The sequence below is a fragment of the Anolis carolinensis genome, chromosome 2 (assembly GCF_035594765.1).
Source record: "Anolis carolinensis isolate JA03-04 chromosome 2, rAnoCar3.1.pri, whole genome shotgun sequence".
Lineage (NCBI taxonomy): Eukaryota > Metazoa > Chordata > Lepidosauria > Squamata > Dactyloidae > Anolis > Anolis carolinensis.
The window spans coordinates 129969743-129996358 of NC_085842.1; the positions used below are offsets into that span (position 1 = coordinate 129969743).

The 26616-nt window shown below is 43.7% G+C and overlaps 1 protein-coding gene across 3 annotated transcripts in view; it reads left to right on the forward strand.

Annotated features, from left to right (window-relative positions):
• The first annotated feature begins 5565 nt into the window (after positions 1–5565).
• The window catches only part of adgrl1 (adhesion G protein-coupled receptor L1), a 242388-nt gene continuing 221337 nt past the window's right edge, over positions 5566–26616 (forward strand). For 2 of the 3 annotated variants that reach the window (XM_062970517.1, XM_062970519.1), the window contains exon 1: positions 5566–6868. The gene's annotated coding sequence lies outside the window, so the exon portion shown is untranslated. The remainder of the gene's footprint in view (positions 6869–26616) is intronic. The other variant, XM_008104606.3, reaches the window with a different exon arrangement.

The following is a 26616-nucleotide window of genomic DNA, read 5'->3' on the forward strand; positions in this document are numbered from 1 at the left end:
ACTCCTGCCCAAGTCTTACTATACTTACTGCTTGTGGATTTATGCTGTATCTGTGATTCCTGGCTTGGTTCTCACCTTTTGCTAAACCTTTTTGGATTATATGTCTTCCTTCCTTATTCCTGATTTTATATGCATTTTATCTGAATTTACAATAAACTGTTTGCTTATATTCCTGGACTTTTGTATGGTGCAGTGGTCATAGGTGTTTCCAGGCTTGGAGTGCAACAGCTCCTAAATTCTTAATAGATTTTGGGCCCTTCCACACTGCCTCTATATTCCAGGATCTGATCCCAGATTATCTGTTTATCCCAGGTTATCTGGCAGTGGGGACTCATTTATTCCAATTTAATGCAGATAATCTGGGATCAGATCCTGGGATAAAGAGCAGTGTGGAAGGGCCCTTTGAAAACTGGAGGACTTCCACGTTTTTGAGGATTTGACTAATATGTTCTCTAGGAATTTCTAGGACTTCTAGTGTTACTTAATGGTCGATATCCAGTGAAAATTCCTTGAGGGAACACTTCTCTGGGCATTTTAGGTCCTCCAGAGTGATTTTGCTAAACTTGTGGTGAAAGTTGACCCTAGCATTGTGCTGGAAGACCTAGAAATTTCTAATAAGGAATTCTCTCAGATAACAAAAACATTTTTTTTAAATAGCATTTTTTCACTTTTGCAGGGATCTTGAGCCTTTATTCCCAGCAAATGTGTATGTGTAGGGGAAGGGGGAAGCAGAGTGCTTTTGAGAAAAGAGATTGTCCTGGTGTCTTATGATTATTGACTGATGAATCAAAAGTTCTGTTCTCAGACTGGACCCACGTAAGCAGCAAGTGCTGCCAAAAAGTTCTTCCCTTCAGAGGCCGGGGCATATTTACGCACATTGACCTTAATCATCAATGCACTTTGCTTGCTGATCAGGCTAAACTGTCAATACTGCTTGTTTCCCCTTCAAATAGCAGCAGGGTTCCTTCAGCAAAGATCTTACTAGGCTCCAGAAACAACATCTGAATTTCCTCCCTGCTAGCCATGGTTGGCTAGATCTTAGGAGGAAGAGAAAGGTTCATTGAAATCAGTAGCGTTCATCGCAGTAGCTCTTTCCTGACCCAAAGTATTGATGTTGTTGGTACAGCTTCTATAGACAGGCAACACCAGATACAGTTGTTGTGCAATTTGCCTCTTTCTCCTGACATCCTTCACCACATTACATTACAGTATTGTATAGGTGTGTGGCAAACCTGGTATTTATTCTGGGAAATACTCACATAGAGAAATTGATTCACCAAAACTACATAATCATGACTTAGCCTAGATCTTTGGAGGACAAAATGTATTATATGAGCATTTCAAATTCATTTTTTAAACAAGATGAATTTCTAACCCTTGTGACAGCAGGGAAAAAAGCTTGAAAAGGTGAATCCAAATGACACAAAAGAGAAATTGGTTTAGGGGCAAAACTGGAGTGGAATTCTAAGCGCAGAACGGGATGGAAAGTCTTGGCCTCCAGAAAGTGGAAAATAAAAACTGGACTGGTCTTTCCCTAGATGGGAATGAACCAACAAGGCTCACAATGGATTCATTCAAAGGCTTTGCATTTCAATTCTGAGTGTGCTTACTCAGAGATAAATCATGCTGAATTCAATTAGATTTACTCCCAAGTAATGGTGCATGGGACTGCAACCTTCCAGTGGATGTGTTCAAACATTTTGGCTTTGAAAAACCTTTGGAGGGATGAGCTGTCTGATCTATTATTGCTGTTATTTTATTTTTTAAGAAACCCTTTATCTCTTGATAATAGCACGTGGGTTGATTAAATGCGCTTTATTAGCACAAAGCACAGGCTAAAAAAAACAGATTCTGCAACCATATGCCACTTCTTTGCAGATTTCTAAAGCAAAAAACACTTATTAGAAACACAAAGTGCCCCAAACAAAGGACATGGATATTGGGGATAGCATTTCCTTATCAGAGCCGGCATGATGTAATAGTTTCAGCAGTAGACTTTGACACTGGAAATCAAGGTTCAGATCTCCACTTGGCAATGGAAAGTCACTGGGTGGATGTCAGCAACTCACACTCTCTCAGCTTCAAAGGAAGGTAAGGTAAATTCCTTCTGAAGGAAAATCCTTTGATAGAATCACCTTAGAAGTGATGCGAAGGTAAACAACAAGAGCACCATAAGGATAATTCTCCTTTGTCCCATCCTCCAGTTACAGAGCATCACATTACTTACAACTTACCTACACGAGATGTATCTTCTTCCTCCTCACCTCCACAAAAAAGTAAACAAATAAATCCTGACCTATCCAATCCTCCTGTGCGATATAACAAACTCCAGTTCCCATCAGCCTCAGCCATCATTTTAAAGCCACTAGGGATGATGGGATTTAAGATCAGCCTTGGAGGGCAATGTGCTCTGTACCTGATACCAGTTGACCCCATTAGAGTCTTTCTTCCAAACAGATATGTCTGCGGATGTACTACCTCCAAAGTGCTTCCTAGGGCCAGCCTAAGGCATTTTGCTGCCCAAGTTGAAGACTGAGATATCCCCACCCAGAAACTGATTAGCACTTCCTTCAAAGCTAACAATAGATTGACATATTTCACCACATCTGAGGGCAACAGGCTAGTTTGGGTGATAATAATAATAATAATAATAATAATAATAATAATAATACTTTATTTATACCCCGCCCCATCTCCCAAAAAGGGACTCAGAGCGGCTTACAATAAAATAAAACACAGTTGATAATATAACAAAGTAGATAACATCAAATTAAACAAAACAAAAATAGCACAAAACAATTGAAAAATCAGTAAACAATTATATATGGAAACAGTTTAAACAATATTAAATGTCCCAGTCGTTGCTCTGGCAATGATAAGCCATAAAATCTGATTGATAGTTATTAGGAATTCTTACATTTTTCCATTTTCAAAGGCATGTTTAAAAAGCCAAGTTTTCAATTCCTAAAGGTAATGAGTGTGGGCACTTGCCTAATCTCCCTGGGGTAGGTGTTCCAAAACTGGGAGTAGCTGGCAGTGCTGTGTTGGGCCCCGATTTGAGAGAAAAGGCAGGATAGAAGAATAACAATAGCCAGTGCTGACGGATCCTGGGGCTTGTATCACAGTATTCAGAGAGCTGGATCCTCCATCACAAAGGGCATATGATTGTGTCACTCCCCATAAGTACTTCCGCACCCAGGAGCACTGCCTGTGTCCTTCTAGAAGCAACTTTACATCATGCCTGATCCTTGGTGCCTCCAATCTAGCCTCTTTTTCTGCTTACCAGATCCTTCCTAGCAGAGTAATTAATATCAAGGGTTGTGCTTGGAAGCCTTCTGTACGCACGCCACAGGCTGCTCTACCACTCAGAGCTGCATCCCTTCATATATTGGCCTGGAGGGAGTCTCTGGTTTGCTGACTTAATATGCAAAAGGCCAACCCAAGTGACATGTTGATCTGCCTTCTGGCTGCCCTTGTGTGCTTGGTGGAGAATTTTCTCTCTCAGGACGCATCTACATTGTAGAATGAATCCAGTTTGACACCACTTTAATGGTCCAGGTTCAGTGCTAAGCGTTGGAAATAGCAAGCTCTCAAGCCTCTCACGATTTATTTGTTAATACATATATTTGCTAACCTGTATTCTATGTGCATGTTGATTTGCCAGTTTGACTGTACCCCTTTGGTGTGGGAGGGGTTGTAGACATATGATTATACTCAGCATGTTCAGGCCCAGGACTCCATTTTGTATTTCTGTCTGTTCTACACCTCAGTGGAGGCGGATGCCTGTTTGCATCACACCTCAGTGGGAGTGGATGCATGTTTGGATTTCAATATAGAAGTGTGCTTATGGACCTCAGTGAGTACAAGTATACTTAAAGACTATGGACTATTGATTAAGAATAATACTCTGTGTACTCAACACACAGAGAAGCGACATCCTATCTGTAACTGAATTTCAATAAGAAATGTGCCTGTATGGTGAATTAATACAAGATGTTTATTAATATGTTATTTTTCAAAGAAGACTTTGTTTTTTTAAATCTCTGACTGTATATTTTAAACTAAAAGGTTTTTAAAGGGAGTGTATATATTTTGGGAAATTACAACTGCAATTCAAATGCAACTACAATTTCAACTTCAAAGAAACAACCATCCTCTGCTAACCAAATATATTTTGTAGTGGCATGACTTTGTCCTTGGCACTTCAAAGGCATGGTTCTTTAGTTTAACAGCTGAGTTACCTGAGTGCCATTACATGAATGCTTGTGAATATCACTTGTTCAGAGGGTTGACTTTTAACAAGGTCATACTTTTTCTTGACTAGTGGTTTTCAAAAGGTGATCTCCACATATTCACAGAGATACACATTTGCCAAACGGATATGACATCAATTTTCCTTTTCAACAAGGTTATGATTGCCATTTATTTCCAAAGGATATGTGCCCAGAGACTGGGTGCAGTTATTTTCCAATACTATGGAATTGTGGGAGTTATGGTTTTACAAGGTCTTTAGTCTTCTCTGCCAAAGAGTGAGGGTGCCTCACCAAACTACAAATCCATAGCATTGAGCCATGGCAGTCAAAGTGGTGTCAAACGGCATTCATTCTATAGCAGACATGGGCAAACTTAGGCACTCCAGGTGTTTTGGACTTCACCTGGCTGTTAGGAATTGTGGGAGTTGAAGTCCAAAATGCCCGGAGGGCCGAAGTTTGCCCATGCCTGTTCTACAATCAGTGGCTCTCAACCTGTGGGTCCCCAGTGTTTTGGCCTTCAACTCCCAGAAATCCTAGCAGCTGGTAAACTGGCTGGGATTTATGGGAGTTGTAGTCCCAAACACCAGGGGACCCACAGGTTGAGAAACACTGATGTAGAAGAATCGGCCAAGTCCCAAAGCAGCCCTTTCCCCTCTGCTGAGGGAAGCGCCTTTGGCTTCCTCCAGCACCTGGCTGCTTCCTTCTTCCTTCTGAGCCCCCCCCCCCGCCCCCCGCTGTGGCCCTGCGATCCCGCAGCACAAGGCCTCTGGGACCAGGCTCCCCTTGGTCCCTGCCAGTCCCCGCCTATGAGCCCCGCCGCAGCCCGGAACCTGGAAAGAGCCTTCTCTGTGGCCTGCCTGCCTGACGTGACTCCGCCTCCTCGGAGCATTCAGCAGACTCCAGGCCAGGTTTCTCTGCCAGCCAAGAGCATCCCTCCAAGTCCAGCCGAAACGTTCCCCGTTCCTTGGGGCCCGCTCGGAGACCCTGGCCGCATTCCTACGGGTTAAATCCTTTCCCAAAACCCGGGCGGAGGCCTAGCTTCGGTGGGCCAAGTCCCTTCGCGCCTTCTCCTGGAGCCGAGTTCCCCCCTCCTGCTTCCACCTTTGCCCTTTTGGGCCCCTTCCCTCCTCGATCCCTCCGGCCTCCTTCAACCCCAGCCCACTCTAGGTGCCAAGCAGCGCCTTAGTTCGCCCCTTCCTGTCTGATCACTCCGCCCCCGCTCTTCCTCCACGTAGAACGCCGGCCTCCCAGGTGTGTCAGTCCCTCCTGGAGTCCGTCCCGGGTTTTCCCTTCCGCCGCCGCCTCTCTCCCTGAATGGCAGCGCTGCCTCCCGGCCCCCGGCGGGCAACGCAAGCAGCAGCCCCCGCCGCGGGAAGCCTCCCTGCTCCGAGCCTGTGGCCGAGGGTCCAGGCGAGGGCAGCGGGGGGCCTCCTGCCTGCCGCCTGAGCATCCCTCATCACCTCTTCCTATTGGCTCCCTTCCTTCAGTCACCTTTCCTTCGCATCCACTGTCCGCCGAGAGGGGGCGCGCACCGCTAGAAAGAAGAGGGAAGGGCGGGGGAGGGGGAATTGAAGAGCGGGTTTTAATTTTATTTTGGCAGAGGGAAACCTTGGACTATACATAGGGAGACCTGGGGGTCCGTTGGGGAAGTAGAAAAACGCGCACGCATCCATCCATCTATCCATTTGTGTTTTCCTTCCTTCCTCGCCGGTGTTGGGTCTGGGGGAGGCGCGTGTGCTTGTCTGTGCGGGGCGGGAGCAGAGCAGGCAGACGAAGACCCCCCCCCTTTCCCTCCCCGTCCTCGCGCCGCCGCCTCCTCTAGGACGCGTGCGCGACCCCCTGCCTTGCCTGGCTCTCGCGCTCAGTCGCGCGCTCCTTTCCATCCTTCCTCTCTCTCTTCCTTCAGCCTCGCGCGCGCCCATCCGCCATCCCGCCCGCGTGCCAGTGAGGGAAGGCAAGGAGGGAGGAGAGGGCCAGTTGCGGGGCTGGCGGCTCTTGCTCCTCTCGCGCCCTCTCTCCAAAATGCCCCGGCCGCTTTCCACGGATGGATCTATTTTAAGGCTTCTTCTCGAGGCGGTTCGCCTGCGGTGACATCTTCTTATCGGGGCGGGGGAAAGAAGGAAGGCTTCGATTTGGCCCCTTCCTCCCTCCCTCCTTCCCTCCTTCCTTCCTTCCTTCCCCCTCCCTTCTGCTCTTTTGGGAGGGGGCGGCTGCAAGCAAGCAAACAACAACAACAACGACCAGGAAAAAATAGGGAGAAACAGAGACTGGTTTCTTACAGCGGGCGCCTCTTTCTCTTCTCCCTCCCTCCCACTCGAGTCCGTGGTCCCGGCGTCTGTGTGTATGTGTGAGAGAGACAGAGAGTGCGTGTGTTCTCGCGCTCCCCCCTCCACGCTTCTCTGAAATCGACGCCCCGAGGGAGGCAGGCAGGCAGGGCGGGGAGCCCTCGGAAGGAGAGCCAGACCGCGCTGACTCGCAGCCTCCCAAACCGACCGACCCACCGACCGCCCGCCTCGTGTTTCCGGAGACCCGCGGGGCTCCTGCCCTGCCTCGGCAGCGCGGGATGGATTAGGCAGCCCTGGATGGAGGCGCCCGGCGGAGCTGGACCGCCGAAGGTAAGCAGCAAGCGGGGGAAGCGCTTCCGAAAGGAGGGAGGGGGGGAGGGTGGATTCTGCCTTTGGAGGGGACCCTGCTGCTGCTGCTGCTGCCCAGCCTTCTCCCCATGAGGGACCCTTTCGGCCTCGGAGGCGCCGCCGAGGGACGTTGGCAGGCTTTTGAGCAGAGGGGCGAGAGTGTAGGAGGAGAGTTGTTGTTCTTCCTGCCGCTGTCACGAGTTTTCCTTGCGGTCTCCCCCTCCCCCCCCCCTCTCCCCTTCCCTTCTGCTTGGGGTAGATCATCGGACTTGGTGTTTCGCATCTCTTCCCCGGTTTGCGCCACCGAGACTTGAAATCGGGTTGAAGAGAACCGGGGGGGGGGGGGGCTGCTGTTGCTGACTGGACTCTGGCGCTGAGGACCCCTCCACACAGCCATAAAACGCAGAATATCAAGGTAGAAAATCCCACAATATCTGCTTTGAACTGGGTTATCGGAGGCCCCTTCCACACAGCTGAATAAAATCCCACATTGTCTGCTTCGAACTGGGGTATATGGCAGTGTGGACACTGATAACCCAGTTCAAAGCAGATATTGTGGATTCAGCTGTGATATTCTGTGTTATATGGCTGTGTGGAAGAGCCCTGAGTCTACACTGCCATATATCCCAGTTCAAAGCAGATAATGTGGGATTTCCTGCCTTGATATTCTGGGTTTGATGGCTGTGTGGAAGGGCCCTGAGAGGAGGGGACTGCTTCCTACCTTACCTCTCAGCCCCCCCCCTCCCCTCCGCTCCCTTGTTTCCCGGCGCCGTCGTCTTTGCAGATGACGGTCCCTTTTCGTCGCCTGTCTCAGCATCCTCCTCTCCCCCTTTCAGGTTCTGTCTCTGCATGAGCCCAAGACAAAGCCTATATACATACACCATATATATACCCTGCCCCTCGCCGCCGTTACTGCGGTATTTTCAGATTTTATATCTGTGTGTGTGTGTGTGTTTGGTTGAGGGGAAGAAATTGCCCTCAAAATACCGTAATGCACAAAGGGGAGGGAGAGCTGTTTTTGAAGATCTGGTCTTAGAGCTTAGCTTTACCTCCCTCTCCCTCTCCTCCCCCTCCCCACAAAACCTCTGGGTGGATTTTGCTGCAGGAAAAAAAATAAGCCGGAACCGCCACAAGATCGCAGTGGCGGCCCCTCTCCCCGTCTCCTGTCATGATTCCCCCCATTCCAATTTCCTTGATACGTGTTTTTTTATGTAACAGGCAGGCCTGAGAGGAAGAGGAGGCGGCGGCGGGCACACATGCATACATACACACACAGAGACACGCGCGCGCGCGCAAATCTCGCCCCCCCCCCCCGCGTACAATTGCACGGCGGGAGGAGGAGGATGCAGCCGGAATGGCTAATCAGGAGGGAGAGGGAGCGCGCGGGCGGCGGCGGCGGAGGAGGGGGGGAGGCACGCTGTTGTGATGGGGCTGTTCCGTGTTCCTCCCCCCGCTCTCTCTCTCTCTTTCTCGGTGCAGGCAGAGGTGCCCCTTATTTCACCTCAGGCCGGGCCCTTTTGGGTGGGGGTGAGTTGGAGACACCCCCCCCCCCACACACACACACCGCATCTAGGAAATGGGGCCGAGAGACGCGTTGTGTGGCGGTGGCTGGAAAGGAGGCGCCTTGATCTCCATCCCTCCGTCTACCATCCATAGGAAGGCTCTTCTCCGTTCCTCCTTTGACGGGTGTACGTGCGTGTGAATACGCCGTGTAGAGCGACTCCTGAGGCTCATGCCCCCCATCGAAGGCTGGTAGAGGGGAGGGAGGAAGACATTTACCTATTCTTGATAATCCCAAATTTTATTTGTTACCAGCCTCTTCTCAAGGCAGGATGCAACACTGTTTAAATATATAGATAAATCATAAGCCCGCCAAAACACATATATGAAAAGACAGGCATAAGATTAAAATCATTCTTATGACTAAAATGTAACCCTAGGTGAAAATTGACTGGGTAGGCCTGTCGGAAGAGATAGATGTTTTTAAAATGGCTATCCTTAAAATACTGTGTTTCTTTGCCTTCCCCTCCAACCCGCCTTTTGCTCTTGGTATCCCACTGATTTTTAAGATGGGAGGGGATGGACGGTTGGATCCTTTTGGTCTGAAGTCAGCCGTCCTTCTAAGAGCCGATCCCAAACGAGATGGATGATTGCTGCAAATCTGTGGGATTTCATCTTCTCCAAAGGGGTGTGGGATGGAGCAGCCTGGCAAGGCTGGATGCGGTGAGCTCTTTTTCCCAGTTGGCAAATAAACTCGCCGCGTGTCTATAGCAAGGTTTTCGATACCCCCCTCTTTTTGGCAATTGATATAGGGAAAGGAAAGAGGCTGTGAAGAAGGGAGGGGGGATATGCAAAAAGAAGGGGAAAATGGTTAGCCAATATAGATAGTGGGAGGGAGGGAGGGAAAGAAAAATGTGGATGAAAGAGGAACAGATGGACAGATGTAAAGGGGATTGGATGATCAGATAAAGACCCTGTTTATAATCATTCTGGTCCTCCTTTTCCATGAACGTGTGGTATGTGAAGGTCTTCCTCCACTCACTAATGTCCCATGGTGGGCTTTCTGCTCTTTGTGATGATTGAGGGGTCTGCTACATTTGTCCAACCATACATGTCTTCTCACAATGTTGGCTTGGCAAACGTGAGGGAACCTGGAGATGTCAAACCATATTTCTTTAGGAGTGCGACAGTGCAAGGGGTCATTTCAAGGGAAGAGTTGATAATAGGAAGATGTGGTTGGTCTGAAATTCTCTCATTTTGGCACAAGGGAGAGGAAGAAAAGCAGAACAGGATGGCCTGCCACTGCTAAAAGGGTTTCATTCTGTTCTGAAACCCACTTCTCCATTTTGTCTGCCTTTTCTAGTCCTGTTCCCCATCTTTGACTGGCCCTCCATGCTCCGTGAGACCTGTCAAAAGTCCATGTGGCTGTGTTTAAGGGAGCATGGGTGCAACAGGTCACCAGTACTGCGGTTTAAATATATTTGGGAAAGTGGGGTAAGGAGACAGAATTTCAAAAGAGGAGGGAGGCTATGGCAGCTTTCACATCTTGTCTGCAACATTAAAATTGACATGGAAACAGTTCCAGATTCCTCCAAACCTTATCCTGCCTTTGGAGCAAGAGTAACTGTAGGTTGTATCCACAGTACTGGAAAAGAAACATGGTCTGACAGTTGGAGTTAGGGAGACTGGGGAACCAGGGCTTTCAGGTTCTCCTTACAACTTATTGACAACCAAGTGAAGCTGTGGTCCCTGCAGCCAATGCCTGATAGCTTTTATTTATTTTTTTCAGATGTGTTGGGGCTGGTTGTAGTAGTACTCCTTGTGTTGGAGCAAAATACTGTGCACATAGTTAAGAATATATCAACAATATTAATTTTCCACAAGACCATGAACTGAGCCCTTATAACAAAAAACAAGTTAAGATCTGAGCCTTTTAGCTCATGGGTATAATTTCTAGAAGTTGTTCAGAAAATCCTCAATTCTAAGTGAACTTTCAATTGATGGTTTTTGGTCATAACTGCCAGTGGCTACTGCATATGAAACTGTATATGCTACTTTCAGAACTGAAAGCAACATGGTCCTGAAATGCTAGTACTGTAGGACATAAGGAGCAAGGTGCTCTTGTCCCTGTATCTTGCTTGCCGGCTTCATCTACTTTTAGTCCCTTCAGAAGATTGGCTGCAGGGCTAAACAAGGCCTTTGGTTTGAATCAGGAGGTTTCACCTTATTTCATATGAAAGTGAGGTTTTCTTCTTTTGCTGTATTTAAGAGGTTTTGGCTAGGGTTTGAGGTCTTACTCCATATTCTTAGCACCTTGTATGCCATTGGACAAGTTGACTAAATTGGTGAGGGAGAGAAGAGTTTATTTGTATGATCCCTCCTTGTCTGTAGAATCTCATTGAGCGGGGGTAAGATTCTAGGCCTGCATTGTAGCAGTTAATAGAGGTCAGTGTGTACCACATTAATTGCAGTCCCGGATTCCTTGCTATTGTGGGTGAGAACCAACCAGGCTTTGTGCTTGTTGGTGCTGTGAGTTGAACAGAGTAGAAGGGCAAAATATCACATTGAAACTGATTATACCCCAAAACATTTCTGTAACTTTTGTGAAATCTTTCATAATTCTCTGTTTTCTTCCCTTTTGTTTGCACTATGTACTCTTGGCAGTGTTGTATTGTCATAATGAAACCCAACTGGAAGGATATTGTTGATGCAATTGAAATACAAGTAATAGTTTTATCCTTTTCATATCTGGAAATTCACAGTGCATCTGCATTGTAGATTTAATGCAATATGACACTTTAACTGTCATAGCTCAATGTTATAAAATCCTAGGATCTGTAGTTTGGTGAAGCACCAGCATTCTTTAGCAGAGAAAACTTAAAAAACCTATGTGACAACAACTCCCATGATTCCATAGCATTGAGCCATGACAGTTAAAATGGTATCAAACTGCATTACTTCTGCAATGTAGATGTACCCCCAGTGAATACAATAGAGGGTACAGCAAGAGGAAGGGACAACTTCCACTTACATGTTAAGTATTTTTGAACTCCCGTCCCTGGAGAACTGCACAGCTTACACCACTTTTATCTGTGATTACATGGCACCATAGATGCAGGCCTATCCCTCTGCAATCAATGGTCTAACCAAACCATGATGTTGTGGATTGGAAGCCATAGCAAGTGCAGGAGTTAAAAGTTACATGAGACTCAGTTGCTTGTTTGGAAGAAGGGCCTATATTTTTCAGTGTGTTCACTCTGCTGCCTTGGGAGTTATAAGTCCAGCTGGTATGCATTATTTTTCCAGTGGTTAAAATCAGCTAGGTGCTTTGGTGCTGACAAATGCACGATGTGATTCTCAAATAGCATGGAAGCTTTTAAGCCCCTCATCATCTCATCAAAGTTCTCTGTGATGATCCATGAATTCATTTCCATCCTCTAAGTTCTTCTCTTTCAAAGTGCCAGTAGTATTTGGATGATGAGAAACAAATATCTTCTTGGGTTTGTGTTTACTAGTTCTACCTGGAAAATAAAGGAACTTCTTAGTCAGCTGTACTAGCTTTGATTCTTCAGGGTCTCAGTGACTGTGTGCCTAGGAGGGGACTGGCTGAAAGACTTGCTGACCTGGATGACGTGACCTTTTCACCTCACATGTATATCCAGTTAGTTCTCTAAGAGCCTGACCCTGTTTGGTATGGACAGGAGGAGTGGAGTTGCATCTGTGAAACAAATTGCATGGAGCACACAAGTGGAGTATTTTTGGAGGAATTAATGCAGTCAGCCCAGTTTGGTGTAAACTGGCACCACTTTTTCAGAGCCAATAAAGTTGGATCCCTTAATGGATGTAAATCACCCTCCTTCCTTTTAAATGGATGGGCACTGTACTGATTAACACCAGGTGGAGGTATACAGCCTTTTGCCAAATACATTTACGCTGTGGCCCTGTGGGGGTGAGTGCAGTCTGTGTCAGGGCCTTTGCTTATGTGAACCTGTGGCACTTGCCAGGAGCCAATGTTACATTATTATAAGGAATGCCATTTCCTGACATTGTAACACAAAAATGCCTCTGAGCAAAGAGCTCTTCAACCAAATCTAAATCAACATCTCCCTGCATAGAGGCACAACCTTACCGTAGAAATCTCACCAGCAACAAAGCCCAGGGGTGTGTGTATATGTGTAGGTGTATGGAGGGAGGCTGTTGTTCTGTCCATCCGGAACCTCTGATGTGACAGGAAGAATTCCCTTCTATTCCTGGTTATGTGGGACACAGATTCCTACAGAGATTTCAGCCATTTGCAAGCCAGTAAGTGTGTCCCTGACATTAAAACCTCTCAATTTTCTAGAGACTGGCAAGGCAACAGTGGTTTATATACAGACTGCCCATGGACTGCAAGCAGGAAGAGGGGGCAGCAGGTTTTGGGGAGATTTTTTGTTTTGTTTTAAATGCATTTCCTTTCCATCCATTCCTACAGTGTGGGTGGCTCTTTCTAAGCTCATGTGCATAGTGTCTCCCCCTCCCCCCTTAAATTAATGATTATTATTTAGCTGAGGAATGTGTGGGCGTCTACAGCCAATTTCTGAAGCTGAGTTACCTGTCATGCATTCAGCAATGGGGGATATTTCCCCAAGGGCTTCCGGCAGTTGCACTGAATATATTAGTGACACCTCCTTGGCTCACGTTCACATAGAGGCTTCTGTTTGTGTGTGTACACACATGCAGAAGTTGTTCATCTTTCTGTGTGGTCTTGTATATGTATAATGCTTGCATGTGTGCCCTCAGCTTTCCATGCATCTTGTCCTGCCTTTTCTGGTTTTGTCCTAAATTCTTCTGTGATCTGCCTGGCAGATGAACCCTTTCTTCTGCCCAGTCCCTCAAATATGCCTGGGGATTAAAAACAATATGCAAGGGAAAATTGAGGGGGTGATTTGGTAAGAATCTGGATTGGGATGGTATAGCAAAATGGGAGGAGGAAGGAACTAGCCCAGCCTCTTCCTTTTATCACTGCACAATATCTTAGTTCTAGAGCTTAGAAGCAACATGGTGGCTATACCAATATCACCTGTAAGCTGTGTCTTTTGCATGGTAATGACATATTTATCATGTTCTAACATTTGTTTCCTTTCTTTAGTGCTGTTTATGTGTTACTTCCAAAATATTTCTGCAAAATTCTACAGGAGGCAGAAACCGGATTTAAAGTGCTCTAGTGTGATGAGGCAGTTAGAGTTGTAGAAAGGCTATGGACCAGGAGGAGGAGGAGGAGGAGGAGGAGGAAGAGGAATTTTGAGACAATGATCCTCATGGAGTGTTGTGTGGTTTCCGGGCTGTATGGCTGTGTTCTAGCAGCATTTTATCCTGATGCTTCACCTGAATCTGTGACTGGCATCTTCAGAGGATCTGATGGTGGTAAAGCAATTGGAGTTTTCTCAGAACCAGTGTGATGTGGTTAGCGCTATAGTTTTTAGGCTTTCATCCATCGTTGGATTTCAATTTCCAGAAACCCCAATTTTCCTAAGCCATTGAGATTCTGGGAGATGTAGAAGAGCAACATTTGGGAACTCAATGTCAATCTCATTCTGCAGGCTGAAGTGAAACAACACTAAGGAATGCAATTTGGAAAATGTTTGATGAACGTGCTGGACTATCCCTGGAACTAGACCAGGAGATCAGAGTTCAAATCCCCGAGTCACTGTGGACCAGTTGTTAGCTCTCAGACTAGTCTGTGATGGGCTTGTAATGCTGTTTTGTTGTTGCTTTAAAAAAACCTGTCCTTTAATTAATTTTAAATTTTAATTGTTTTAATTGTTTTTAAAACAACTTACATCTGTCTAGATTATTTTGTATGGTTTTTAATCTGCACTGGTTTTAAAAAATTACAAGTTGCCTTGAGTCCAACAATTGAGAAAGAGGTGAGCTATAAATGAATAAAATCATCATTATCATCATTTGTCCACCATATGTGAGAATCACCACCACAAGATGGACCATGTATACTTTGTTGATCTCTTTGGAGGAAAAGTGATGGCATAAATGCAATTAATAAAATAAATGTTTTAGCTAATATTAGTGCTGGAGAGTCTTGTGCTATTGTAAGCAGTCTGGGACCAGGCGTGTAGCGGGGGGGGGGGGGGGGGGGGCCTTGAGGGGCATCAGCCCCCCCCCCCCCCCCCCCCCGAAATTCTCAGGGTGGTCCACAAGAAAGCCCTACATTTATTATTTAACTGTTATGTTTATTCATATCACGATCTAATCACCATGCTCAATATATTCCATATGCATGGGGGTATTGGGATAACCATACAAAAGGTTTGCTAGGGTAGACCCTCTCCCGCTCAGACTCAGCCCCCCCCCCCCCCGAACCAAAATCCCAGCCCTCCCGAAACAAAATCCTGGCTACAGGCCTGTCTGGGACCATTAGGAGAATGACAGTATTGCCCTAATAGTGAACTCACTATTCATCTCATGCTATTTTCAGTGTACAAGTTAAGGTTAAGGTATCCTTACTATAAGATGTGCTGCTGCTGGCTCTCTGCTAACTTCCCAACAGAATAGTTTTCTGGATAGAACAAAAGAAAGAGACTAAATACTCTGAAGGGACCAGACTCCGTATGAAGCTAAGAATGGTTAGCCTTGGCTGGTATTTGGATGGAAAACTTCCAATGTATAACAGGCTATATTTTAGAGCAGTGGTTCTCAACCTGTGGGTCCCCAGATGTTTTGGCCTACAACTCCCAGAAATCCCAGCCAGTTTACCAGCTGTTAGAATTTATGGGAGTGGAAGGCCAAGATATCTGGGGACTCACAGGTTGAGAACCACTGTTTCAGAGGAAAGAACTGACAAAGAACTTCCTCACTGTGAAAGCTGTTCGGCAGTGGAACTCTCTGCCCCGGAGTGTGGTAGAGGCTCCTTCTTTGGAGGCTTTTAAGCAGAGGCTGGATGGCTATCTGTCAGGGGTGCTTTGAATGAGATTTTCCTGCTTCTTGCAGGGGGTTGGACTGGATGGCCCATGAGGTCTCTTCCAACTCTACGATTCTATGATTCTGTGAAAACTACCTTCAACCCTAATAAAACCATATGAAATTTGTGTGGTCTCCATAAGTCAATATGAGACTTATAAAACATAAACAGTCTTAAAGCTGCTACTACATAATCCCCCCCCCCCCCCCCCGCGTTCCCTTACTCCTTTTTATAGAGGTAACCGAGATTTGTTAAGTTATATTTCTTTAAACAAAAAAGACATCCTTCTGATGTGCGGGTGAAACCAGCTACATTCTTCAACATTTAAACTTTCTTTTTAGCACGCATCCTCTCCCTAATTTGGCTTGGATGGTTCTGTTGTATAGTCGTCAGTGGCATTTCAGTAAACCAGTTTTGGTGTCTGAGGTCAGTAAGAGCATGCTCCCTAGCAAATTCACAATGGCAGTATGGTTTGTAGTGGAAGACACCATGACAGCCATCTCATTTGGGTTGTCGTCAACTAAGTAAATGGGACAACTCACAATAATTCCGCTCTTTAGAAAAGAACTAGAAAATCTTTGGCCGTACAGATACTTTGACTACCTACCATCTCCACATTGCCTTACTCTTTCACCACATCAGTTGGTTGTTCACAGAGTTGAAAGTCAAACCATTTGAAGGGTCAAATGTTCCTGAGATCTGCTTTAGAGGTCTCTTGGAGAAGCACAGAAGAACTATTTATTTCATAGGGTTGTTGTATGTCTTTTGGGCTGTGTGGCCATGTTCCAGAAGTATTCTCTCCTGACGTTTCGCCCACATCTATGGCAGGCATCCTCAGAGGTTGTGAGGTATGGATAAACTAAGTAAGGATAAACTCATATTCATATGAAATAAAGGCAACCTCCCATCCCTACCATATAGAAATAAGATGTCACAGATACCTCTCCTGTGTTCCATCTAAAACCATTTTTGTATCTCTCTCATCTATTTAAAGTGAATGCTCTGTATCACCTAAAATTTAAATCAATCATATCAGTGTCAAGCTTGGTTTTGGACTAAACCAGAGTGTTGTTTTTTTTGTTCAAAAAGCATTCTCTATAGATCAGACTTTTAACAGCAAGCTGAATTGGTCTCTCAAAATAAAAGTGTACAGAACTCAAGAGGTGGTAGCTTTTAATGTTTAAAAAAGAGAACCAGAGGGTAAGCTTTGAAAAGCTCTTTATGTTGCATTTATTGAAGGCAAAAATAAAAATATGAAAGACTGAAGGCATTAGGGAAAAAATGTATATCTTATCCCTTCTCATTGCTCTATATTTACATCTTATAAAAGATTATATTTTTGTGGATAAAGTTGTAGGTAGGAATATTACTTGCTCTTTTGTATTTATGATCAGATTAACCTGTTTTAGGCCAACTGCCTGTGCCTATTCCTTAGTTTTTGTTCAGCCTACTTCAAACCAGTTTGCCCAATGCAGTGGACTATGTACCTCATAATCTCTACCAGCATAGCAGTAGGATGGGCGATTTGTCACATTATAGAAGGCTGCTCTAATAACATCTCAGAGGAACAAAGCCATGCAATATCCAATATTTTTGCCTCGCGAAGAGTTGTGTATGTTATAAGGTCTCCTCTCTGTGCCCCCATGCTGCATCTAAGATGACAATTCAAATTTAAAACTAATGACTTCTGTGCCTATATTCCTTCTATGATAGATTAATTATTCTGCAAATAGATTCAGTAGTGAGTTTGGAAAGTAGTTGAAAAGTATGAAAGGTCATTATCTACAGTTCTACCAAGGCCTTTCAAAAATAATTAGTATTGATATAGTTTTAAAAAATTAATTATTGACTGTTTTTTGTCACCAAAAACCTGAAATTTTAGTTCCCTTTATAAGCTGCTGGTACTTATAAGTTACGCCTTTGTTGGGAAAAGGTCTTAACAACAGAGCTTTTTTTCAAGCTCTGGGCAGAGGATCATAGTGGGATAACAATTAAGACTATTATAAGCTAGATCTTAGGAGACTCAGAGGGCTGTTCGTTCACAACTGCTCTTCATTGTTTTCCTCTGTCCTTTTTCTTTTGCTTTGTTTTCCCCTCCCCTCCATCATTTTGTCTTCCTCTACAGTTTTCCCATCTACAGCTCCTGGCCCCTTTTCTGCCCAGGCTGCAGCAGCTAATTGATATGATAACTGGGTACACACCTGATTATGGCGATAATTGACTGGAGCCAAGCTGGGAAGAAGAATCCCAATTTAATTTGGTCAGGGGTTTGGAGTATTTGGGAAAAAATCCTAATCAAGTTTCTGGCAAAGCAGTACATGCAGTTTCTGCTGCTGTGGTTTCTGTGGTGGCAGGGAATTGAGGGAAGAAAAGAACAGGTGCTTCTTGTTTGATGCACACAGTTTACTTTCAGACTTAAAGAGTTGATGTTGGAACAGCAGATGTAGGTTTGAAAACTCAGCTCTTTGTCACATTGCTATACAGCAGAAGGGTTCTTCTTGGGCTAATCTGTAGGTCACTCTCTAGAGAACTTCTTCGTACATTTTGTTGATAATCTATAAACCAGATGTATTAAATGAGTAGCTCTCCATTATACTGTACATTGCAATAGCTGGCTAGGCCTTTGATATCTTCAGAGGAGACCCTTCCCTATGTCCCATCATCCTGCCACCCTTGGAGTACATTGGAGGCCTTTTGGGTGACTACTTCAATGCTTTGGACCTACCTCTTTAGGGAAGCTAGGGTGGTTCCCAGCTTGCTCTCCTGTCATCAGATTAAAATGTTTCCATTCTAGCAGGATTTTAAGAACTGACTACAAAGACCTTTACTCTGCTGTTCTGTTACATTTTTATGTTTTGTCTTTGATCTTTTCAACTGATTTGTTTTAAATGGTGTTAATTTGGTAGAGAGTATATATTTTTATCTGTATACGTTTTAATGTTTGTAATCTACCTTGAGTTTTGGGGAAAATGTGGGAAGAAGAAGGAGGAGGAGCTGCTGCTGCTGCTGTCTAATAAATACTTGGAGGGCAATATATTCTGTAATCATTTTATAGGCAAACAGTAAGAGAACTTCTGGCAGCCAATGTTGGGAAGTAATGGCGGCATTGCGATGTAACCTTCCAGGCTCAATAAAACCCACTGCAGTGCAAGAGTTTCTCATTTTTCAGTGATCCCCAGGGTCATATCAATCTAGACTTCCAATACCATTTTCTATAAACTGTTGCCCCACTTGGTGAATGGGGCTTCTGATCCATGACACTGGGATTGCAGGTAACCCATATACATGTTCATTTCACTTCCACTTCTGTGAGGAGGGCTGAAAGCTGTAAAGCCAAGCTGTAAACATTGACTAAGTGTGCCCAGGACCGCTCCCTGCAGGGGTGATGTAGATTAATGAGCATTAATTAGCTCCTGGCTGCCTGTCACTGGGGATCCCAATTCACCTTACAGACGTGGGCTAAGAATGCTCAGAGGCATTGCTGAGAAGAGAACCTTTTAGCTTGAACTCTCAATCCTTGCAGTTAATGCCTCCTCCTTTACCCTCTACTAATACTAGCCTTCTCACAGACTGCTTGGCTTCTAGGAGTACTCATGCTTTCTTCCCTATCCAAACTTAGGAAATTGCTCTATTGCTTCGGTTTACACTATATCTTTAAATTTTGTTTTAACTATAATTGTTTTCTTGGACCTGTATAGCTTCTGCAATTGGTGGTTTACACACACATTTCAAATCATGATGAGGCTGCTTACAAATATATCATGTATGATTGGATACTGGTCTGTTTCTGAACACAATTCAAAGTGTTTATTGTGTCCTATGAAGTCCCATATGACTTTAGTCCAGAATATGTGAAAGCCGTTATCACCTTGTATGAGCCTGCTTTATAGGTGATTATGTATAAAGCACTATATGCTTTATAGGTCTAACCTACCTTCAAGACCACATCTCCTTCTATTAACCAGTGCGGGCTTTGAGGTCTGCTGGGGAGGCCCTTCTCTCAGTCCCACTACCATCTCAAATACGGTTGGGGGGGGACAAGAGAGAGGGCCTTCTCGGTGGTGGCACCCCAGCTCTGGAATGCCTTCCCTAGAGAGATCAGGCTAGTCACTTCACTTCAAGCCGCCTGTTCCAGCTTACAAACATGGCTCTTTAAGCAAGCCTTTGATCTTACATAGGTTTTCAAGAATTAGTCAGAGGACTTACTGTGGGCATCACGTTGGCACAGGACTATGTCAGTTGTGGGCATCACGTTGGCACAGGGCTATGTCAGTTGTTTTTATCTGCAGCTATGACAGCATTTTATGAATTTTAATGTTTTACATTGTAATAATGTATGTGTGTGGTTGTAATTCTGTGGTTTTAATTGTTTCATATTTATGTATTATCTATATGCGGCACTTTGCTGTGTTTTGTTGGCTGCCCAGAGTCCGTTCGGGGAGATGGTGGAGGGGTAGAAATATTTTTTCTAGGGAAGGGCTTCCTCTTAGACCTATCACCATGACAGGCCCATCTAGTGAAGACATGAGAGAGTGCATTTTTGGTGGTTGCTCCTATGGAACTCTTTTATCTCTGGTTTGGCCTTTGTTCCGCAGAGAGAGGCCAAATGAGTCCCTCCCTTCCAAGGTTTACCAAGTGATCTGACTTTTGGGGAAACAGGATTAGCCCAAGTTGGCTGCTTGAGACAAAGAATAGGACTTAGTCAACAGTGATGGAAAATTAATATCTTCCAATAATTCCGATGCATCTGGTTGGTTTGAAGGCAAGCTGTGTGGTAGAATGGAAGAGCTGAGGAGTGGAAGGACAAACTAAGAATTTTCCACTTCTGCCTCCTTCTCACCCCCCCCCCCCCCCATGTGTGCTGCCCGTAAAGTCACCTTGATCTTCCTAATGGTTGGACAGGTTTGGCATTAACCCCTTTGACTGTGTCAAGCAAAAAAGGCCTGCAAACAGCAGACATGTGTGATCAGCTGTTCAATAGCTTGGTTTGGACTTTGACTGGATGTCGGAGAGAGTCAATTCTAGGAAGAGACTGTTGCAATGTCTCTCCGGCTTGCAATGGAATCCTGTCACTCTTAATAAGATCACCCTCTTGCTGTCAATAATATCACTCACTGCTAAGGCTTAAGAAGGCGGCCAAGGGAGGGGGGAAGAAGATGGCATCTCTTTCAGCCCATTCTCCAGTGATCTAATATTTTATAACAGTGGAAAATTCTGAGGACGAATTTGGATGAAGGAATATTTAACAGGACTGTAGGTGACAGTTATCGATAAGCTCTTCATAACGATGAAATAAGGTATGTAGTAAGAAAAAGTTTCGTATTTTTCTCCCAGGAAAGGTTATGATCTGCTGCCACATCTTCTCACTCTGCTATTCAGGATATTGACTCTTTCTTCCTTTTTAATGTTTACTTGTGTGTTTTATACTTGATGTTTCCTATATCATTTATGAGTTTTAATACTTCAATTATAACATCATTATTTCAACTGTATTTTATTGTTGCTACCTTGAGCACTGTTGCCTGCGCTGGTTGTGTAGCCAATGAGAACCCCTTGATCATCAATGGTTTAACTCTGCTTTGAAAATGTTGCTTTGAGAGTCATGGGTATGATGGATCTGTGGGTAAAGAAGAACACATATTGGGAAGGGTGAGAAACTTTTGATCCTCTACATAAATGATGGACTCCAGATGGAAATATTAGTTCACCAGCATCTCCAAGTTGCCTAGGTAAAACTGCTAAACAAATTTACTTTCTGATCCATGACCAAAGGGTGTTTTGCCTTGTTGTCCTGATGAACTGTATCACTGATCTCCAAAATCAATTTGCACAATTGAGCTATTTGTACCTCATTGAACTATGACAGTTTATGGCTTAAGCTGCATGTGTATTGTGCAGGATGGGGAGAAGCTAACATTTCACATGTTAGTGATGCCCCTTGGCCAGCTTGGTTGCTCACCTATCTGAGAAGAAATCCAAAACTGGGGAGAGTCTAAAGGAATTTTCTGAAAAGACAAGGAACACATATCAAGGCTTTTCTACTAATACAAGAGGCCATCTGTTGAATATCTTCAAATGTGTCTCGATTGCACCTGCTTCAAAACTCAAAAATTGCTGCAGTTCAATGGGACATGGATGAAATTGTCCCAAAACTGCTGGTGGTATCATTTTAAAGAAAGTGTCTGATTTTGTCCATTTCAGGGTTTTAAAAAAAAAGCTAAACCTCTGCTCATTGAATAGGAATTCTGTGCTCTGTATCCTCTTCTAGTCTCTACTATTCAGCATCCCTATATCCAAAGCAGATTTCAGAATGGGCAGGAGAGGGGTGGAGTGAAATTACTGTTCACATCCCAGGTTCTTTCATCTGTTCCATTTGTTAAGCATCAAACATGTTGTATAAGCAGCTATCTGTATATCCCAGTCAACTAGATAAATTGAGCCAGGGGAAGGTTAAGAGGAAGAAATGAACACTTGGAATTGATTAAGAGATGATGCATACTCTAGGAAGTTTACAGGTGATCCTGTAAGATGTGATAGTTTGGTTTTGGGGCAGTTTATAGCTGCCAGTTTTCCACACCACTCTCTTTAAGATAAATCACACAGCATCCAATCACCATACTCCTTTCATTCAAACACAAAACAGCAAGCAAGAAGTGCATATCTGGCAAAAGTCATGGTTGGAAAGCAAAACCCAGCGAAGGAAATTCTCACATCTCCATTTCATGTCATTGAATTCCTGCTAAAAGAGCTGTCCTCGTTAAATGGTGAGCTTCCTTGGTGATGACCTGTTTTCATTTTGTGAGTCAACTAGTCAGTACTATCTACAAAATAAATAATACATAATTTGAACTTTCATCCCCTGAAAGAGGGAACAGGCCAGAATGTATGGCACTCTGCTACTGAGGGCTGAAAATAAAGTTTTAATAAGGTTGCTTGAGCAGCCTCTAGTAAGATCCCTAAATATCAGATCCGCTTCCCTAGTCTCAGGGATGGCTGAGGGGGAAGAACCACAGGGTGGGAAAGTGCTGTCTTGAAAAAGTGTGTACAGTATTTCCTAATTTGCCAGACTTCCCAAGTATGGACGCTTAGAATATTAGGTGCAATGTTATTATTAGGGCCCCCCAAGTCTGACATCACATGGGATGAGCCCTAGCACTTCGATTTTGGTGCAGTAATCAGAGCCAAGGATACTCCTAACCTTGCAGTGTAATTCTAACTTGATCATTGTCTTTACTTGAAAATACACATACTGTACATCTTATAGATAGGAATGTTCTCCCTGGTAACAGTGTGTATGAATGTATATGCATGTCTGCTAAAAATAGATATGTGTGAACCACATAATAATAATAATATAGTAGTAGTAGTAGTAGTAGTAGTAATGTTATTTTTTTAACCTCCTCTCCTCATGGCTTGAGGCAAAGCACAACTTTGTAAGAAACACACCATCAAAAATTCAGTAAAATACTGAATATATTAAAACATATTTCAATAAAACACACATATTAAAATACACAGAACAAAGATTAAACCACAGTAGACACAGGACGTGAATTGAGAATTTACTGTATTGTTAAAAATTGATTGGGTAAGACTGTCAGAAGAAATAGGTCTTCAGTTGTCTCTTAAATTCCAACTCATTTAGCTGTCAAAGTTCTTCCAGCAGGTCATTCTATAGCAGTGGTTCTCAACCTTCCTTAATGCCATGACCCCTTAATACAGTTCCTCGTGTTGTGGTGACCCCCAACCATAACATTATTTTCGTTGCTACTTTTTCACTGTAATTTTGCTACTGTTATGAATCGTAATGTAAATATCTGATATGCAGCATGTATTTTCATTCACTGAACCAAATTTGGCACAAATACCTGATATGCCCAAATCTGAATACTGGTGGGGTTGGCGGGTGGTGGTTTTGCCATTTGGGAGTTGTTGCTGGGATTTATAGTTCACCTACAATCAAAGAACATTCTGAATTCCACCAATGATGGAATTGAACCAAACTTGGCACACAGACCTCCCATGACCAACAGAAAATACTGGAAGGGTTTGGTAGGCATTGACCTTGAGATATGGAGTTGTAATTCACCTACATCCAGAGAGCACTGTGGACTCAAACAATGATGGATCTGGACCTAACTTGCCATGAATACTCAATATGCTCAAATGTGAACACTTGTGGAGTTTGGGGAAAATAGACCTTGACATTTGGGAATTGTAGTTGCTGGGATTTATAGTTCACCTACAACCAAAGAGTTCCTTGAACCCCACCAATGATAGAATTGGGCAAAACTTCCCATATAGAACCCCCATGACCAACAGAAAATATTGGAGGAATCTGGGGGAAATTGACAGTGATTTAGGGAAGATGTAGTTCACCTACCTCTGTGAACTCAAACGACTATGGATCTGGACCAAATTTGGCACAAATACCTAATATGCCTAAATTTGAATACTGGTGGGGTTGTGGGGGGGGGGGATGATTTTGTCATTTGTCAGAGGGGTCTTTGGGGACCCCTCTGACACCCCCTCGAGTGTAGGTCCACTGGGTGACATACACTCTCTTTGCTTTCTTTGTCAGTTATCCTGTATGCAAAGGGTCTCTTTGAGACTAATAAGCTAGTGGCATAGGTTTTTAAAGATTTTATCAGATATATGGCGAGATCTATAGGGTTAGACTTACATGAGGTTGCTATGTGTAGCAATAGAAATGCAGAACTTCTGGGTATGGTTTTAGGTAACAGAATTCAATTTTAACAATGGTCATAGAAGATCTAAGGCAAGAAGAAAGATGTTGCCTAAAACCAAGGTGAATAGATAACTAATGAATGGTGGAGTGAATTATTGAAATGTAGTGTGATGCTGGCTTTGAACCAGAAATAAGATATGATAACATGACCAAGAGAGACCTCATGAGGCTGGGGTATTAACTAGTGTTATAGTATTCATAATGTATTAGGAGACAATTGTCTGTATTTGGCCCACTGTTGATGGATTGGAATTCATGGGTGTATTCTATTTCTGTTTCTCTTTCAAATCATCTTTCATAGTTTTTTTGCTTTTTGTTCAAGGATTGCTGTTCTGAGGCCAGAGAGGGAATGTCTAGGAAGATTGAAGTGTACTTCAACTGTTTTTTGTGCGTTCCCATTCCTAAAGTCTGGTTTACGTCGATTTATCCTCTGTCTCTGTAAGCCAGAATTTTACTTCATGTGAATGTGTTTTAATATATAGTGACACACAACCTACTGCGCCTAGAACTTGGGACAGTGCCATTCCTGAGGCCAGTTAGTAACTAAATATTTCGAATCCTACCTAAGTACGACAGGGCAGTTGTGATTGTGGTATCTTTAGATACGATGGAACCATTCACTAATTAGATTCTCCTCAATAAAGGAATAAGAACCCAAAGTTTTGGATGTTTCCCCTTTGCACCCCTCCCCAATAATGAATTCATTATTTAAAAGCAAGAAAGCAACCTTCATTATCATATCTAGAAAATTACCCCCGCTCCCTTGAACCGGCAATTTGCCTGCCATGAGGCTCCGCTCTGACTTGCCCATTAATTACAGGGATGAAAAATCATTTAGAAGCCAGGAAAAGAAACTAATTGGATCTTCCCCCAGTAAGAATTAATGAGAGACAGAGAAGATATAACAAGATGGGACCCAGAATCCATAGTCATTGAAGAGCTTCAGATTTTTCTGTCTCATTTTGAATACTTGCCACTGGATTCTCCTCCTCCCTCCCCCACTTTCTTTAGTTCTTTGTCAGAGACCGTCTTCCCTTACCTGTTTTTTGAACCATGATTTCCCTGCCATTACATAAGTAAAAACAGTTTGCCTCTGCTTGGCATGCTCTCTTTGCTGGCTGGGGCTTCCTCTTTTATTCTCTGAGCACTTGTAGGATTATAATAGTAGAGGCATTCCCCGAATTACAAACATCCAGTTTACAAGGACTTGTATTTAAGAATGGGAGTGAGACATCAGGAAATGAGAGAAATCTACCTTCAAAAAGGGAAACTCACTCCTGAAAGAGTCATGGAGGAAACGTGTCCCAGCTGAAGCTTTATCACCAATCCTTATTTCCACAACAAGACACTTTTTTCAAAATCCAATTATCACAGGGATGGAAAGTGGGATGAAATCTTCTGAACAGGGGCACAGACAGCAAAACAAACATCACAGGGGTGTTAACCCTTCCCCGTGCTATCCAAACCATACACACACACACACACACACAGTAGCTACACCTAAAAATGAACCTGTTCCGACTTACCTGCAAATTCAACTGAAGAACAAATCTATAGAACTGATCTTGTTTGTAACTTGGGGACTGCCTGACACATAGTTTACCCCAGTAAAACTAGAGGCTGCTGCCTTCTCTTGTGCCAGGCATCTAAATTTTGCAAGGATTCAGTGAACTGGAGCACATTGCTATCAAAATCAGATGCCATAATTGTATGTAGACAAAATTAGTTATGCTTTCTATCTTGTTGAAATAAGATCTTCCATCATATTGGCATTATGACTTTGGAGAAGTGCTTATTCTGGGTATCTCTGTCTGTAACCTTTAGATGGTGAAAGTTTAGAGCACATCTTGAAAACTTATTTTGGACTATAATTCCCACCCAGATTCTCTGAGCAATCATATAGGCATTAGCTACACTGATTATATAATATTCTGACTGTTGTAGTCCAAAAATATAAATCTTCCAAGCTCTGTTCTTGTATACTAGGAATGTAAATCCTTGTAAATTTAATTCTCTTGGCCTGAATAGTTAATTTAACTATTTCCTCCCCACTATGAAATTCAGTTTGGAACTTACTCTGTGAAAATCCATGCAAATAAACATATTCTGGTTAGGAATTATATTAATGTGCAGGAGTTCTGTGCAGAACTGCATATGTATTTTTGCCTGGAATAAAGCTGGAACTGTGAAGATGCTTGTCTATCCATGAATCTTCTTATTAGGAAACCTCTTTTTTGTCTGGGATTTGAATATTTATGAATATATTTTCCATCCCGTTTTGCACACAATTGCTGGTGTAGCAAAATGGCAAAGGATCAGAACTGCAAAATTGCAATTATCCAGTTCAGGTCTGACTTCTGCCATCTCTGAGAGGTGTTTTACTATACTGATCAGTCTTCCAGGGACAGTTTGGGATAATATCTATGCCCATTGAACTTTTCAAATGCTATTTAAAACATGCTATTGTTGTTTCTAATACAGGAACCTGGATCCTTTTATTGTCCAGATGTTTAGGACTTCAGCCCC